The 15,247-nt window shown below is 37.2% G+C and overlaps 1 protein-coding gene across 8 annotated transcripts in view; it reads left to right on the top strand.

Moving 5' to 3' along the window:
• The window catches only part of N4BP2 (NEDD4 binding protein 2), an 83,580-nt gene that overhangs the window by 14,069 nt on the left and 54,264 nt on the right, over nucleotides 1-15,247 (top strand). The window lies entirely within an intron of this gene.

Below are 15,247 nucleotides of genomic sequence, written 5' to 3' on the forward strand. Positions count from 1 at the left end.
CGGCAGGCAGAGGGAGAAGTAGGCTCCCCACCAAGCAAGGAGCCCGATGTGGGACTTGATCCTAGGACCCTGGGATCGTGAGCCAAAGGCAGATGCTTAACCGACTGAGCCACCCAGGCATCCCTGCTTTTCCCCTTTAATATTTCCTCTTTAATGTTTTAGTTTCTGTTTCTAAAATGCATCTTCATATTTTATATATTCTCCATTTGCAAATATTATTTGTGCACCTATTTTATGTATGGGACTATGGCTATCTGTCAGATTGGAGTATATATCATCATCTATGTTATCAAGGAACATGGCTAATGGGGAAATAAACACATACAGATGAAAATATGGTGGGGGGCACCTGGGTGGCTCAGTCGTTAAGCATCTGCCTTCGGCTCAAGTCATGATCCTGGGGTTCTGGGATCGAGCCCCACATTGGGCTCCTTGCTCGGCGCGAAGCCTGCTTCTCCCTCTCCCACTCCCCCTGCTTGTGTTCCCGCTCTTGCTGTGTCTCTCTCTGTCAAATAAATAAATTAAATCTTAAAAAAAAAAAAAAAAGAAAATATGTTGGTAAAACCAACAATGTGAGGCTCTAAAATAACCAAGCAAGACTAGTACTGGCAGTAAGTAATGAAGGATTATAGAAAGTGTTGAAGAACTCTAAATTACAACTTCCTGGATTCTTTGGCCAAAAGCTGTATATTATTTAGCAACTGGCTTTCTCCCTTAAGGATATGTCTCAGAGGTCTTTCTGGTTTCTACACACATCTGGTTTCTTCATTCTATCTTAAACTGTTTAATAGTTGCCTAGTATTCTAAAGGGTGATTTTTACCATAATTTATTTAGCCATACTCTTATCCACTGATATTTAGGATGTCTTCAATGATCTATTATAATAGTTCTTATGTCAGATAGATACACTTTAAGATTATTGGTTACCTTAATTTGATTACATTTTCTATAAATGCTATTTTTTTAGTGACACACCCTTTGGTACCTTGATCAGATGTAATATTTATCTTACTCTTATCACAGTGGTGCACTTAAAATCATTTTGTAGGTGACTTAATCCCCAGTAAAGATGGATTGATTGGTTTTGGTAGCATTTGTTTCTGAAAGAGATGTTTCTTGATCTTGTTTGGGATGATACAATGTTTTGAGTCCCGTGACTTCCATATATATATTCCTTATAGAGAGGTGCTTTTTGTTTTTCTTTTTTTGATGATTTTAAGGAGCTAAAGTATTATTAATAAATTTGATTGTTAGTATCAATTTTCTTAGGCCTGTTCTTTCTAGATGGTTGATATTACATATATTAAATAGAATATCTTTCTTGATTGTTATAGAAATTTGTTTTTCTGATATTTTTCTGTAAAGGTAAGTTATCTAAAATTAGTAGTCTTTATATAAATATAGCAGATTTATTCATAAAATGACATGGTAAATTTTTTTAGTGAGTGTTGTGTTGATGATGTAGCTTTCAATAGGAAGGTATTTTTTGAAGTGGTGTTTATTGGTATATTCACTTTAATGGCAGTACTGACTATTGCCATACCACTCTAGAGGTCATGTTCACTCTACTACTTTTATAAATTTCATGTTAACCCAGAATTTTTTTTTTTAATGTTTAAAAGAACATATATCTTTATCTGTTGAAACAAAACAAAACAAAAACTCAAGTTGATAAGGCCTCTGCGTACCATGCGGGAATATTTTTTTTTTTTTAAGATTTTATTTATTTATTTGAAAGAGAGAGAATGAGAGAGAGAGAGAGCACATGAGAGGGGGGAGGGTCAGAGGGAGAAGCAGACTCCCCGCTGAGCAGGGAGCCTGATGTGGGACTCGATCCCAGAACTCCAGGATCATGACCTGAGCCGAAGGCAGTCGCTTAACCAACTGAGCCACCCAGGCGCCCCATGCGGGAATATTTTGATGATAATTAGTGAGCAAGTATATATTGGTTAGGTTCTCTATCAGGTTAAAATTAAATAATAGAGGTAGAAGAGCTTGGAAAATGTGTATATGAAATTTAAATATTCATGGTCTCGTTATTAACAAAAGTTTATATTATTTATTTTTAAGTTCTTCATTTGAGCCAGTTCTTTCACATTTCTCCATCGTATATCAAACCTTACTTACCCATCCTTATTTCCCATATCCTTTTAGAATACACTCTCTAGGTCAGGTATGTATGTGAAGAAGCTACATAACCTTGTTTAAACTAGTGTATCAATAAGGCTCTCTTTATGGAAAAAGGAAGATGCATAAGATCAGTTGATAAAAGTTGAACATTACTCAAGTGAATAAATGGGATTGAAATAATCTGGATATATAAAATAAAACTGGTACTTGGGTGGTACTGTATGTTTTTATAGCAATTCCTCATTATACTAAATATTGGTTGGACACTTAAGCTACCTACATGTTTAGATCTTTTTCCATATAAATAGACACAATGGAAAAAGGTGGAAAGGATGTATGGTTTGCCAGCTGGAGGAAGTAATAGGGGAAGTCTAACATTCATCTTTGATAATAGCGATTTTTTTTTTCCCTGATTATTGAAGTCTGTATATATTATAGATTATTTGGAAAATGCAAAAGTAGTATATAAAAAGAGTAGTATGCTAAAAATAAATTTACTTGTGGGGCACCTGGGTGGCTCAGTTGGTTAAGCGACTGCCTTCAGTTCAGGTCATGATCCTGGAATCCCGGGATCCAGTCCTGCATCGGGCTCCCTGCTCAGTGGGGAGTCTGCTTCTCCCTCTGACCCTCTCCCCTCTCATGCTCTGTCTCACTTTCTCTTGAATAAATAAATAAAATCTTAAAAAAAAAAAATAAAGTTACTTGTAATCCCATTACCCAGAGATTTCTTTTCCAGTCTAATATTATAGTCTAATCTAGTCCCATTTGGGTGTCTGGATAAATTACATTTAGTTTTGTGTCTTGCTTTCTTTTCAAACATTGTCTTAAAAAAAACCTCTCAATTAAATATTATCCAAAATATAGTCTTTAATGACTGTATAAAATTCCAATTTAGGAATCTAAATGGATATTGTGCTTAGTGGAGTCTAACGAATCTGGGTTCAATCCCAGTTTTGCTACTTAAGAGCCTTAAGCTTGATAGTTATCTTTTCTAGTCCTTAGTTTTCTTATTTGCAAAATAGGCATAATATTACTTACAATTTTAAGAGTTAAGTAAAATCATGATCTTAACATTCTAGCTGGCGTATGTTTTTAGTAAATTATACTTACTATCACCAGAAATTATTTTATCATTCCTTTCTCACTACTTAGTTGTTTTTTAGTTTTTCTTTGTAAAAAATTCCTGTATTTTGAACATTTCTGTATAAATATCTATTTATATATGTAAATCTGATTATTTTTTATGATGAATTCCTAAAAGTGGAATTGTTGGATCAAAGAATAAAAGTACAGTTGACCCTTGAACAACACAGGCTTAACCTGCCGGGATCCACTCACATGGAAATTTCTTATAGTACAGTACTGTAAATATATTTTCTCCTTATATATTTCTTAATAACATTTTCTTCTCTCTAGCTTACTTTATTGTAACAAAACAGTATATAATACATTTACAAAATTTTTGTTAATTGACTTTATGTTTATATTCTCAGTAAGGCTTCCAGTCAAGAATAGGCTATTAGTAGTTAAGTCAAAAGCTATCAGTAGATTTTTGACTGGGTGGTTGGTGTTCTTGACACCTCCCCCAACATTGTTCAAAGGTTAACTGTAATTTAAGATTTCTTTTTTTCTTTTAAAGAATTTTTATTTATTTATTTGACAGAGAGAGAGCATAGCAGGTGGAGTAGCAGGGAGAGGGAGAAGCAGGCTCCCCGCTGAGCAAGAAGCCAGATGTGGGGCTCGATCCCAGGACTCTGGGATCATGACCGGAGCCGAAGGCAGTCGCTTAATCAACTGAGCCACCCAGGCACCCCTGATTTAAGATTTCTTGATACACAGTGCCAGTTTGCTTTCTAGAAAGGTTATACTAGTTTATTCTCATTACAGTGTATGAGAATTCCTATTTCACTGTAGACTTGCCAACAGTGGCTATTATTATTTTGAAAATTATTTTTTGTCTATTAGGCAACATAAGAGTATTTGACATAACAGTAATGTTCTCTTTAAAAAAGAAAAAAAGAGGGGCACCTGGGTGCCTCAGTCGTTAAGCGTCTGCCTTCGGCTCAGGTCATGGTCCCAGGGTCCTGGGATCGAGCCCCGCATTGGGCTCCCTGCTCGGTGAGAAGCCTACTTCTCCCTCTTCCCGCTCCCCCTGCTTGTGTTCCCTCTCTCGCTATGTCTCTCTGTGTCAAATAAATAAAATCTTTAAAAAAAAAGAAAAAAAAAAAGAGAGGGAGGGAGGGAGGGAGGATGGGCATGGAGCCTAATGTGGGGCTTGAACTCAGGACCCTGAGATTAAGACCTGAGCTGAGATCAAGAGTCAGATGTTTAACTGACTGAGCCACCCATGCACCCCAGTAATATTTTTTTTTTTTTAAGATTTTATTTATTTATTTATTTGACAGAGACAGACACAGTGAGAGAGGGAACACAAGTAGTGGGAGTGAGAGAGGGAGAAGCAGGCTTCCTGCGGAGCATGGAGCCCGATGTGGGGCTCGATCCCAGGACCCTGGGATCATGACCTGAGCCGAAGGCAGACGCTTAACGACTGAGCCACCCAGGCGCCCCCCCCAGTAATATTCTTTTAACTTCATTTTATTAATGGGGTTAAACTTCTAAATTTTTATTGAGTATTACTATTTCTTTTCAGAATTTTATACCTAAGGCTTTCCTGTTCTTCTTATTTCTTTTTCCTTGCCTTAATCCTTTATTTATCTAGCAGAAATTTATTGAGTGCTTACTATGTGCTAGACATTGTTTTGATATTGGTATACAGTTTTGGTACTTATTATTTAGTTTAGTGATGGCAGTGGAAGAGTGAACAGAATTGCCAAAAACCTTTGTCTTCAGAGAGTTTACTTTCTAGTGTCAGGGTATATACAGCCATTAAACAAAATAAACATCGAAATTAGAGAGTGTTAATTTCTTTGGAGGAAAAAAATAATGAAAGGGAGATGGAGAGAACATGCGTGTGTAGTTTTGCATAGGATCGTTAGGGGAAACCTTGCTGCAAAGATGCCATAAGTGAAGTCTTGTAAGGAGTAAGTCAGGTAGATATCTGGGGGAAGTGCATTTCAGGATTTGATTTAAGTATAAGGGCAGTGAAACAGGAGAATTCTGGGTGAATTTAAGAAAGAGCAGGAGGGAGAGTAGCAAGAAATGATTTGAAAGAGTTACTAGGGAACCAGACTGTTTCGTATCTTAACTAGGCCATTTTAAGAACTTGGGCTTTTACTCTATATGAAATGCAGAGGTGTTGGAAGCTTTAAAACAAACCTTTGACTTAGGATCTACTGATTCAACAGAGTCCCTGTCAATATTCCATCTGGCTTCTTTGCAGAAATTGGTAAACTAATTCTAAATTTTGCATGTAAATCCAAGGGGCCTAGAATAGTCAAAAGTCTTGGAAAAGAAGAGCAAAGTTCAAAGGCTCACTTTTCCTGATTTTTTTTTTTTAAAGATTTTATTTGTCAGAGAGAGAGAGAGTATAAGCAGGAGGAGCGGCAGGCAGAGGGAGAAGCAGGATCCCCACTGAGCAAGGAGCCCGATGTGGGACTCCATCCCACGACCTGGGATCATGACCTGAGCAGAAGGCAAATGCTTAACTGACTGAGCTATCCAGGCGTTCCTACTTTTCCTGATTTTAAAACTTAACTACAAATCAAGATGGTGTGATACTGGCATAAGAGTAGATTTATAGGGGTGCCTCGGTGGCTCAGTTGGTTAAGTATCTGCCTTCGGCTCAGGTCATGATCTCAGGGTCCTGGGATCAAATCCCGCATTGGACTCCCTGCTCAGTGGGGAGTCTGCTTCTCCCTCTGCCTCTGCCCCTCCTCTCCTTGTATTCTCTCTCTCAAATAAATAAATAAAATCTTAAAAAAAAAAAAGAGTAGATGTATAGATCAGTGAAATAGAATTGAGAATACAGTAATAAACCCTTATAGTTATGGTCAATTGATTTTTGACATGGGTGCCAAGACCATTCATTGGAGAAAGAATAGTCTTTTTTTTTTTTTTTAAAGATTTTTATTTATTTATTTGAGGGAGAGAACATGTGAACCGGGGGGGGGGGGGGGGGCAGCAGAGGGAGAGGGAGAAACAGACTCCCCGCTGAGCAGGGAGCCTGATGCGGGGCTCAGTCCCAGGACCCTGGGATCATGACCTGAGTCTAAGCCAGATGCTTAATGGACTGAGCCACCCAGGTGCCCCAAGAATAGTCTTTTCAACAGATGGTACTGGGACAACTGGATATCCACATGAAGAAGAATTAACTTAGACCCCTATCTCATACCACATACAAAAATTAATTAAAAATGGATTAAAGACCTAAACGTAAAAGCTAAAACTTGTAAAACTTTTTGAGGAAAACATAGGCATAAATCTTTGTGACTTTTGTTTCAGCAATGGTTTCTTAGATAGGACACCAAAAGTGTGAGTGACAAATGAAAAATACAGATAAATTCGTCAAGATAAAAAATGTTTGTGCTTCAGAGGATACCATCAACAAAGTGAAAGGATGGGGCGCCTGGGTCCTTTCCCACAGAATGGGAGAAGATATTTGATAAAGGACTCCTATCCAGAATGCATAAAGAACTCTTACAGCTAAATAATATTGACAGTAACCCTTACTTTTAAAAATGGGCAAAGGATCTGAATAGATATTTCTTTAGATAAGATATACAAATGCTAATTGAGCAATGTAATGATGGTCAACAACATTAGTCATTAGGGAAATGCAAGTCAAAACTACAATGAGGAAAAAAAAAAAACACCAACCAAAAAAATACAATGAGATACTGTTAGGATGGCCATAATCAAAAAGGTGGATAATAACAGGTGTTGGTGAGGATATAGAGAAATGGGAACCCCCATATATTGCTGGTGGAAATTGAAAATGGTGCAGCCACTTTGGATAACAGTCTGGCACTTCCTTAGAAGGTTAAACGTAAGAGTTATCATATGACTTGAATATATTTTGAATTTAGAACTGGCAAGATTTGCTGAATGATCAGATGAAGTGTGCAGGAAGGAGGAGGCAAAAATGACTCCTAGTTTTTTGGCCTCAGCAACTAGAAATTGCCATTAGCTGAGATTGGAGGATTATAGATAGGACAGGTCTGCAATGGAAGATTGAGATCACTTTTAGACATGCCTGGTTTGAGATGTCTATTAGATATACAAAGTGGAGATATTTAGTGGGTAGTTTGTGTGTCTGGGGTTAGGGAAGAGGTGCAGTTTGAAGATGTAAATTATTAGCATTTTGTTAGTGTTTAAAGCCATGAGACTAGGAGAGGTCACCAAAGAAGTGGGTAAATCAGGGAAAAGAAGAGAACCTAGGGCTAAGCCCTGGAACAGGTCATTTTTTCCAAGTTGAATGATGAGAAAATTCTGATAGTGGCCCTGTTCTTAAAAGAAGATAATATCCTTAGGATGTTCTTTGAGGGAGGGATTTATCAGCTGTGTAAATGCTGCTGATAGATCTAGAACATTAATTTTTATTTTCTAATTGCTGGTGTAGAGAAATACAGTTTAGCAATTTTGCTAAATTATCTGGGTAATCCAAAAGATAATCTGTAGATTCTTTCGGATTTTATGTGTACTCAGTTGTATTGCCTGTGAATAATGATAGTTATATTTCTTTTTTTCCAATCCTTACAACTTTTATTTCCTTTTCAAGTCTTAATGCACTGGCTATGATATCTGGTACAATGTAGTACTGTAGAATAGAAATGGTGATGGCAGGCATCTTATTTCTGATTACAGAGGGTAAACTTTTAGCATTTCCTAATTATGTATGAAGGGTGTGTGTGTGTGTGTGTGTTTTGGACATGCCTTTATTCCCTTCTATTTATGTAGAGTTTTTATCATGAGTGGATGTTGACTTTTTTCAAATAGTTTTTCTGCATATATTGAGTTGATTATTACGATTTTTCTTCTTATTTTGGTAATGCTGGGTATTGAATAATTTTCAAATATTAAAACAACTTTATAATCTGAAAATAAATTCAGGTTGTGATACATTATATTTATAAATAACTAATATAATTTTTATATTTTGTATAACGTCACTCATAATTTATGTATTACTACTGTAATATTTTGCTTGGGAATTTTGCATCTATTTTCATGAGTGAAATAGGCCTGTAATTTTTTTCTTTTAATATCCTTGTAAGGTTTTGGTATCAAGGTTAGGTTGACCTCATAAAATGAGTTGGGAAGTGTTTTCTCTTTAGTCTCTAGAAGAGTTTGTGTAAGATTGGTATTACAGATTATTTAGTGGAATTTTCTTATGAAGCCACCTCGACCCTAGGGTTTTCTTTGTGGGAAGCTTTTAAGTTATAGATCCATTTCTTTAATAGATACAGGACTATTAGATCTTGTTATTTCAGATATGGTATGATGTGTGTTTTTTAAAAATGTGCATTCCATTTAAAGCTTAAAATTTATTGGCATAAAATTGTTTATGATCTCTCTCTTTTTAAAATATGTCTGTGGACTTGATAATGATGTCCCCTTTTTCATTTCTGATATTGGTAATTTGTACCTTCTCTCTCTCTCTCTCTTTTTAAAGATTTTATTTATTTGTCAGAGAGAGAGAGAGAGAGAGAGCATGCACAAGCAGGGGGAGGGGCAGGCAGAGGGAGAAGCAGGCTCCCCACTGAGCAAGGAGCCCGATGCGGGGCTTGATCCCAGGACACTGGGATCATGACCTGAGCTGAAGGCAGCTGCTTAACCAACTGAGCCACCCATGCATCCGTTCTCTTTTTTTGATCACTCTTGCCGGGGATTTGTTATTCTTAATGGGGTGTTTTTTTGTTTTTTTTGTTTTTAAGCTAGTTTAGATTTCAAAGAACTGTCTTTTGATGTTGTTGATCCCATTTACTGTGTATTTGTTTTCTATTTTGTATTTGCTGTTTGTTATTTCCTTTCTAGTTTCTTTGGGTTTGATTTGCTGTTTTTTCTCCCCCCCAACTGCTTATTGAATGTTTAGACAGTTGATTTTTCACCCTTTCTTTTTTTCTAATATATGCATTTGTATGCATCTTTTTTTAAATAAAGATTTTATTTATTTATTTGAGAGAGAGAGAGAAAGTATGAGCAGGGGGAAAGAGAGAGGGAGAAGCAGAGTCCCCGCTGAGCAGGGAGCCTGATGCTGGGACTTGATCCCAGGACCCTGGGATCATGACCTGAGCTGAAGGCAGATGCGTAACCAACTGAGCCACCCAGGCACCCGCATTTGTATGCATCTTTTTCTGTGCATGACTTTAGTTGTATCTCACAAGTTTGGATATATTTATTTGGTTAAAATATTTTCTAATAATATTAATTTAATTATTTTTGTTTTTTAAATTTACATTTATTTTTAAAAAAGATTTTATTTATTTAGAGAGTGCTTGTGGGGTGGAGGGAGGGGAGAAGGGAGAGGGACAGAGATGGAGCGGGAGGGACAAGCAGACCCCTAGCTAAACGCAGAGCTGAGCTAAGCACAGAGCCGGACCTGGGGCTTGATCTCACATCCCTGAAATCATGACCTGAGCTGAAATCAAGAGTTGGGTGCTTAACCCACTCAGCCACCCAGGCGCCCTTTAACTATTATCTTAAATTGATGTTAGCATTTCACTAATATAGTGGAATTCTTCTTTGACTCAAGTATAGGAGTCTGTTTCTTAATTTTCAAACAATTGTGTTTTCTAGTTATATTTTAGTTACTAATTTCTTCTTTTTTTTTTAAAGATTTATTTATTTATTTATTTGACAGAGAGGGACACAGCAAGAGAGGGAACACAAGCAGGGGGAGTGAGAGAGGGAGAAGCAGGCTTCCCGCTGAGCGGGGAGCCCGATGCAGGGCTCTATCCCAGGCCCCTGGGATCATGACCTGAGCTGAAGGCAGACGCTTAACAACTGAACCACCCAGGCGCCCCATTAGTTACTAATTTCTAATATAATTCCATGTATACTTGAAAATAAAGTGTATTCTGTGGTTATTTGGTCCAGTGTTGTATAGATATTAAGCCAAGTTATTTATTGATCTCCTCTGTCCTTATTGTTCAGCCTTTCTTTTTTTTCTATTTTGTTGGGGGTGCTCCTTTTTTTTAAAAGATTTTATTTATTTATTTGACAGAGAGAGAGAGAGGGAACACAAGTAGGGGGAACAGCAGAGGGAGAGGGAGAAGCAGGCTTCCCGCAGAGCAAGGAGCCCGATGCGGGGCTCGATCCCAGGACCCCGGGATCATGACCTGAGCCGAAGGCAGACGCTTAACGACTGAGCCACCCAGGCGCCCCATCCTTTTTCTAATAGTTACAGAGGGAGTGATTTTACAAGTTGAATACAAGCTTAGAATTGTAGAATTGTTATATCTTCCTGGTGAATTTTATCATTGACTTTTATCATTGACGAGTACATCAATGGTGATTTAGATAAGAGCAATTTTTATTTTCTTTTGGAAAACAATTTAATATTTGACAAAAAAAGAACAACATAAATCACAGTCAGGGAAAATCAGAGCCTTTCTAGGCTTCTTTTTCACTTATTTTAGTTTAGAATGGCTTGTACTTTTTTTTTAACTTTTTTATTGTTATGTTAATCACCACACATTACATCATTAGTTTTTGATGTAGTGTTCCATGATTCATTGTTTGTGCATAACACCCAGTGCTCCGTGCAGAATGTGCCCTCTTTAATACCCATCACTAGGCTAACCCCCCTCCCCCCCCCAGAACCCTCAGTTTGTTTTTCAGAGTCCATCGTCTCTCGTGGTTCATCTCCCCCTCCGATTCCCCCCCTTCATTCTTCCCCTCCTACTATCTCCTTTTTTTTTTCTTAACATATATTGCATTATTTCTTTCAGAGGTACAGATCTGTGATTCAACAGTCTTGCACAATTCACAGCGCTCACCATAGCACATACCCTCCCCAATGTCTATCACCCAGCCACCCCATCCCTCCCACCCCACCCCCCACTCCAGCAACCCTCAGTTTTTTTCCTGAGATTAAGAATTCCTCATATCAGTGAGGTCATATGATACATGTCTTTCTCTGATTGACTTATTTCGCTCAGCATAACACCCTCCAGTTCCATCCACGTCGTTGCAAATGGCAAGATCTCATTCCTTTTGATGGCTGCATAATATTCCATTGTGTATATATACCACATCTTCTTTATCCATTCATCTGTCGATGGACATCTTGGCTCTTTCCACAGTTTGGCTATTGTGGACATTGCTGCTATAAACATCAGGGTGTACGTACCCCTTCGGATCCCTACATTTGTATTTGGGGTAAATACCCAGTAGTGCAATTGCTGGATCGTATGGTAACTCTATTTTCAACTTTTTGAGGAACTTCCATACTGTTTTCCAGAGTGGTTGCACCAGCTTGCATTCCCACCAACAGTGTAGGAGGGTTCCCCTTTCTCCGCATCCCCGCCAACATCTGTCGTTTCCTGACTTGTTAATTTTAGCCATAGAATGGCTTGTACTTTGAAATGAATATGGGAGAAGGTACCAGAACCTTTTGGTTGCTTAAGATACCTAAAACTTTTTTTCCCTTTTAAAAAAAATTTTATTTTTTTGTTCAAGTATAATTAACATACAGTGTTATATTAGTTTCAGGTGTACAACATAATGATTCAATAATTCTGTGCATTTCTCAGTGCTCATCAATATAAGCATACTCTTAATCCCCTTTATTTTACCCATCCCCTGACTTACCTCTCCTCTGGCAACCACCATTTTGTTTTCTGTATTTAAGAGTCTGGCTTTTTTTACCCCCTTGGTTTGTTTTGTTTCTTAAATTCCACATATGAGTGAAATCATATGATATTTGTCTTTCTCTGGCTATTTCACTTAGCATTATACCTTCTAGGTCCATCCGTGTTGTTGCAAGTGGCAAAATTTCATTCTTTTTTATGGCTGAGTAATATTCCACTGTGTATGTGTGTGTGTATGTGCATATCCCACATCTTTTTTTTTTTTTTTCTTTAAAGATTTTATTTATTTATTTGACAGAGAGAGAGACACAGCGAGAGAGGGAACACAAGCAGGGGGAGTGGGAGAGGGAGAAGCAGGCTTCCCTCAGAGCAGGGAGCCCGATGCGGGGCTCGATCCCAGGACCTGGAATCATGACCTGAGCCGAAGGCAGACGCTTAACGACTGAGCCACCCAGGCGCCCATATCCCACATCTTTAATCATCTATTGATGGATACTTGGGCATGGAGACTTGAATTCATGACCTTGACATCAAGACTTGAGCTGAGATCAAGAGTCAGACGCTTAACGAACTAAGCCATCCAAGCGCCCTTATGTCTTGGCTATTGTAAATAATGCTTTAATAAACATAGGGGTTCATGTATCTTTTTGAATCAGTGTTTTCATTTTCTTTGGGTAAATACCCAGTAGTGGAATTATTGGATCATATGGTAATTCTATTTTTAATTTTTTGAGGAACCTCCGAAAAGCTCAATACCCAAAAAACAAATAATCTGATTAAAAATGGGCAGAGGACCTGAATAGATATTTGTCTAAAGAAGACATACAGATAGGCAACAGACAAATGAAAAGATGCTCAACATCATTAATCATTGGGGAAATGCAAATTAAAACCACAACGAGATACCATTTTACACCTGTCAGAATTGCTGAAATCAAAAAAATAAGTGTTGACGAGGATTTGGAGAAAAAGGAACCCTTGTGCACTGTTGGTAGATAAGAGCAATTTTAGGGTAGTTGTAGAAATGGTGGATGCAAAACCCTCTTTATGAAAGAATGGAAGGAGAAAAATTGAAAACAGTTGCTGCATGTTGTACATATTTTTCCCTATTTTGTTTCTGATACACAGGTCTTTTACATTTAAATGTGGCTAGATGTGTTAGTACTTTTTTTCTTTATGACTTTCTCTTTGTACTTTTTTGCTTCCCAAGATGGGATATTCACTTGCTCCATGGAACTTATATTCCTGAACAGTGCTGTCCAATAGAACTTTCTGCACTGATGGAAAAGTTTACTATTTCTGCTCTCCAATATGGTAATCATTAACTGCATGTAGTAATTGAGCATTTGAAATGTGTGTAGTATGACTGATGAAATGAATTTTTAATTTAACATGCTTTTTTCAGAGTTAAACTTTTTGTTTTGAGATTACAAATTCACATGTTCTAATAAATTATGCAGAGAAATCTCCTGTGCTCTTTACCCAGTTTCCCCGATGAAACATCTTTGCACAATTATACTATGGCATCACAACCAGGATATTGTCATTAATATAGAACATTTCCATCACTACAAGAATCCCCCAACTTACCCTTATATAGCCACACCCACTTGTCCTCCTCTCCCATCCCTTCCTTAACTCTTGGCAATCATTAATTTGTTCTCTATTTCTGTAATTTTGTCATGTCAAAAATGTTATAATAATGGGATCATTCAATATATAGCCTTTTGGGATTGGCTTTTTTCCACTCAGCATAACTTTGGAATTTCATCCAGGTTGTTTTTGTATATCATCAGTTTGTTCCTTTTTATTGCTAACTAGTATTTCATGGAATGGAAGTATAATTTGTTTATCCGTTCACCCATTGAAGGACATCCGAATTGTTTTCTATTTTTCAGTTATAATGAATAAATCTGCTATAAACTTTGTTTATAGGATTTTGGGTGAACTTAGTATTTCATTTCTCTTAGATAAATGTCCAGAAATGCAATTGCTGAATTGTTGTATGATGTTATGTGTTTAGTTTTTAAAGAAACCTCCAAACTCTTTTCCATAGTGGCTGTACTATTTTACATTCCTAGCAGAGTGTATGAGCCATCCAGTTTCTCTGTATCCTTGCCAGCATTTTGTGTTGTCATTAGTTATGTTAGCCAGTTTGATAGATGTGTAAGTAATAGCTCATTGTATGTAGTTTTAATTTGCATTTACTTAATGCCTAATGATGTGGAACATCTTTTATGTGCCTATTTGCCATTCGTGTATCCTTTTGGTGTTATGCTTTTTGCCCATTTTCTAATTGAATTGTTTGGTTTTTACTGTGGAGTTTTGATAAGTTCTTTATTTCAGATACTAGTCATTTGTTGGATATATGGTATGCAGATATTTCCTCCAATCTGTAACTTGTCTTTTCATCTTCCTTTTTTTTTTTTTTTAAAGATTTTATTTATTTATTTGATAGAGAGAGACAGCCAGAGAGGGAACACAAGCAGGGGGAGTGGGAGAGGGAGAAGCAGGCTTCCCGCTGAGCAGGGAGCCAGACGCGGGGCTCGATCCCAGGTTCCTGGGATCATGACCTGAGCCGAAGGCAGACGCCTAACGACTGAGCCACCCAGGCGCCCCTTTTCATCTTCTTAACAAGGTCTTTCACAGAGCAAAAGTTTTTAATTTTGATGAAGTACAGTTTATCTGTTTTTCCTTTTATGCATCATACTTTTGGTGTTTTGTTTAGCTCTAGGTCCTGGAGATTTCCTCCTGTTTTTCTTTTTTTTCTTTTCCTAAGATGTTTATAGTTTTATGGATTTAAGTTCTTGATCCATTTTTAGTTAATTTTTGTATAAGTGTGAAACTGAGGTCAAGGTTTATTTTTTTAATCTGTGGATGTCTACTTGCTGCAGTTTCATTTGTTGAAAAGACTATCTTTTCTCCCTTAAATTGCTTTTGCACCTTTGTCTAAAGCCAGTTAGGCATATTTATGTTGGTGTATTTCTGGGTTCTCTCTTCTGTTTCCAAATCTATAATCTGTTTTCAGATCTATATGTCTGTCCCTCTACTGATACCATACAGTCTTGGTTAGTGTAGTGATATAACAAATCTTGAAATTGAGTTGACTGATTGCTCTCTTTCAAAATTGTTTTAGCAATTCTAGTTCCTTTGTCTTTCCATTTAATTTGAGAATAATCTTGTCCATATCCACAAAAAAATCTGAGAATAATCTTGTCCATATCCACAAAAACTCTGTCTGGGGTTTTGATAGGAATTCTGCATATCAGTTTGGGGAGAATTGACATCTTTACTATGTTCAGTTTTCTAGTCTGTGAACATGCTGTGTCTTTCCATTTATTTAGATCTTTGATTTCTTTCATCAGTGTTTTATGTTTTGCTCTTCTTTTTCTAGGTAGTAGTGGTG

The sequence above is a fragment of the Phoca vitulina genome, unplaced genomic scaffold, assembly GCF_004348235.1.
Source record: "Phoca vitulina isolate PV1807 unplaced genomic scaffold, GSC_HSeal_1.0 scaffold3, whole genome shotgun sequence".
In the NCBI taxonomy this organism is placed as follows: Eukaryota; Metazoa; Chordata; class Mammalia; order Carnivora; family Phocidae; genus Phoca; species Phoca vitulina.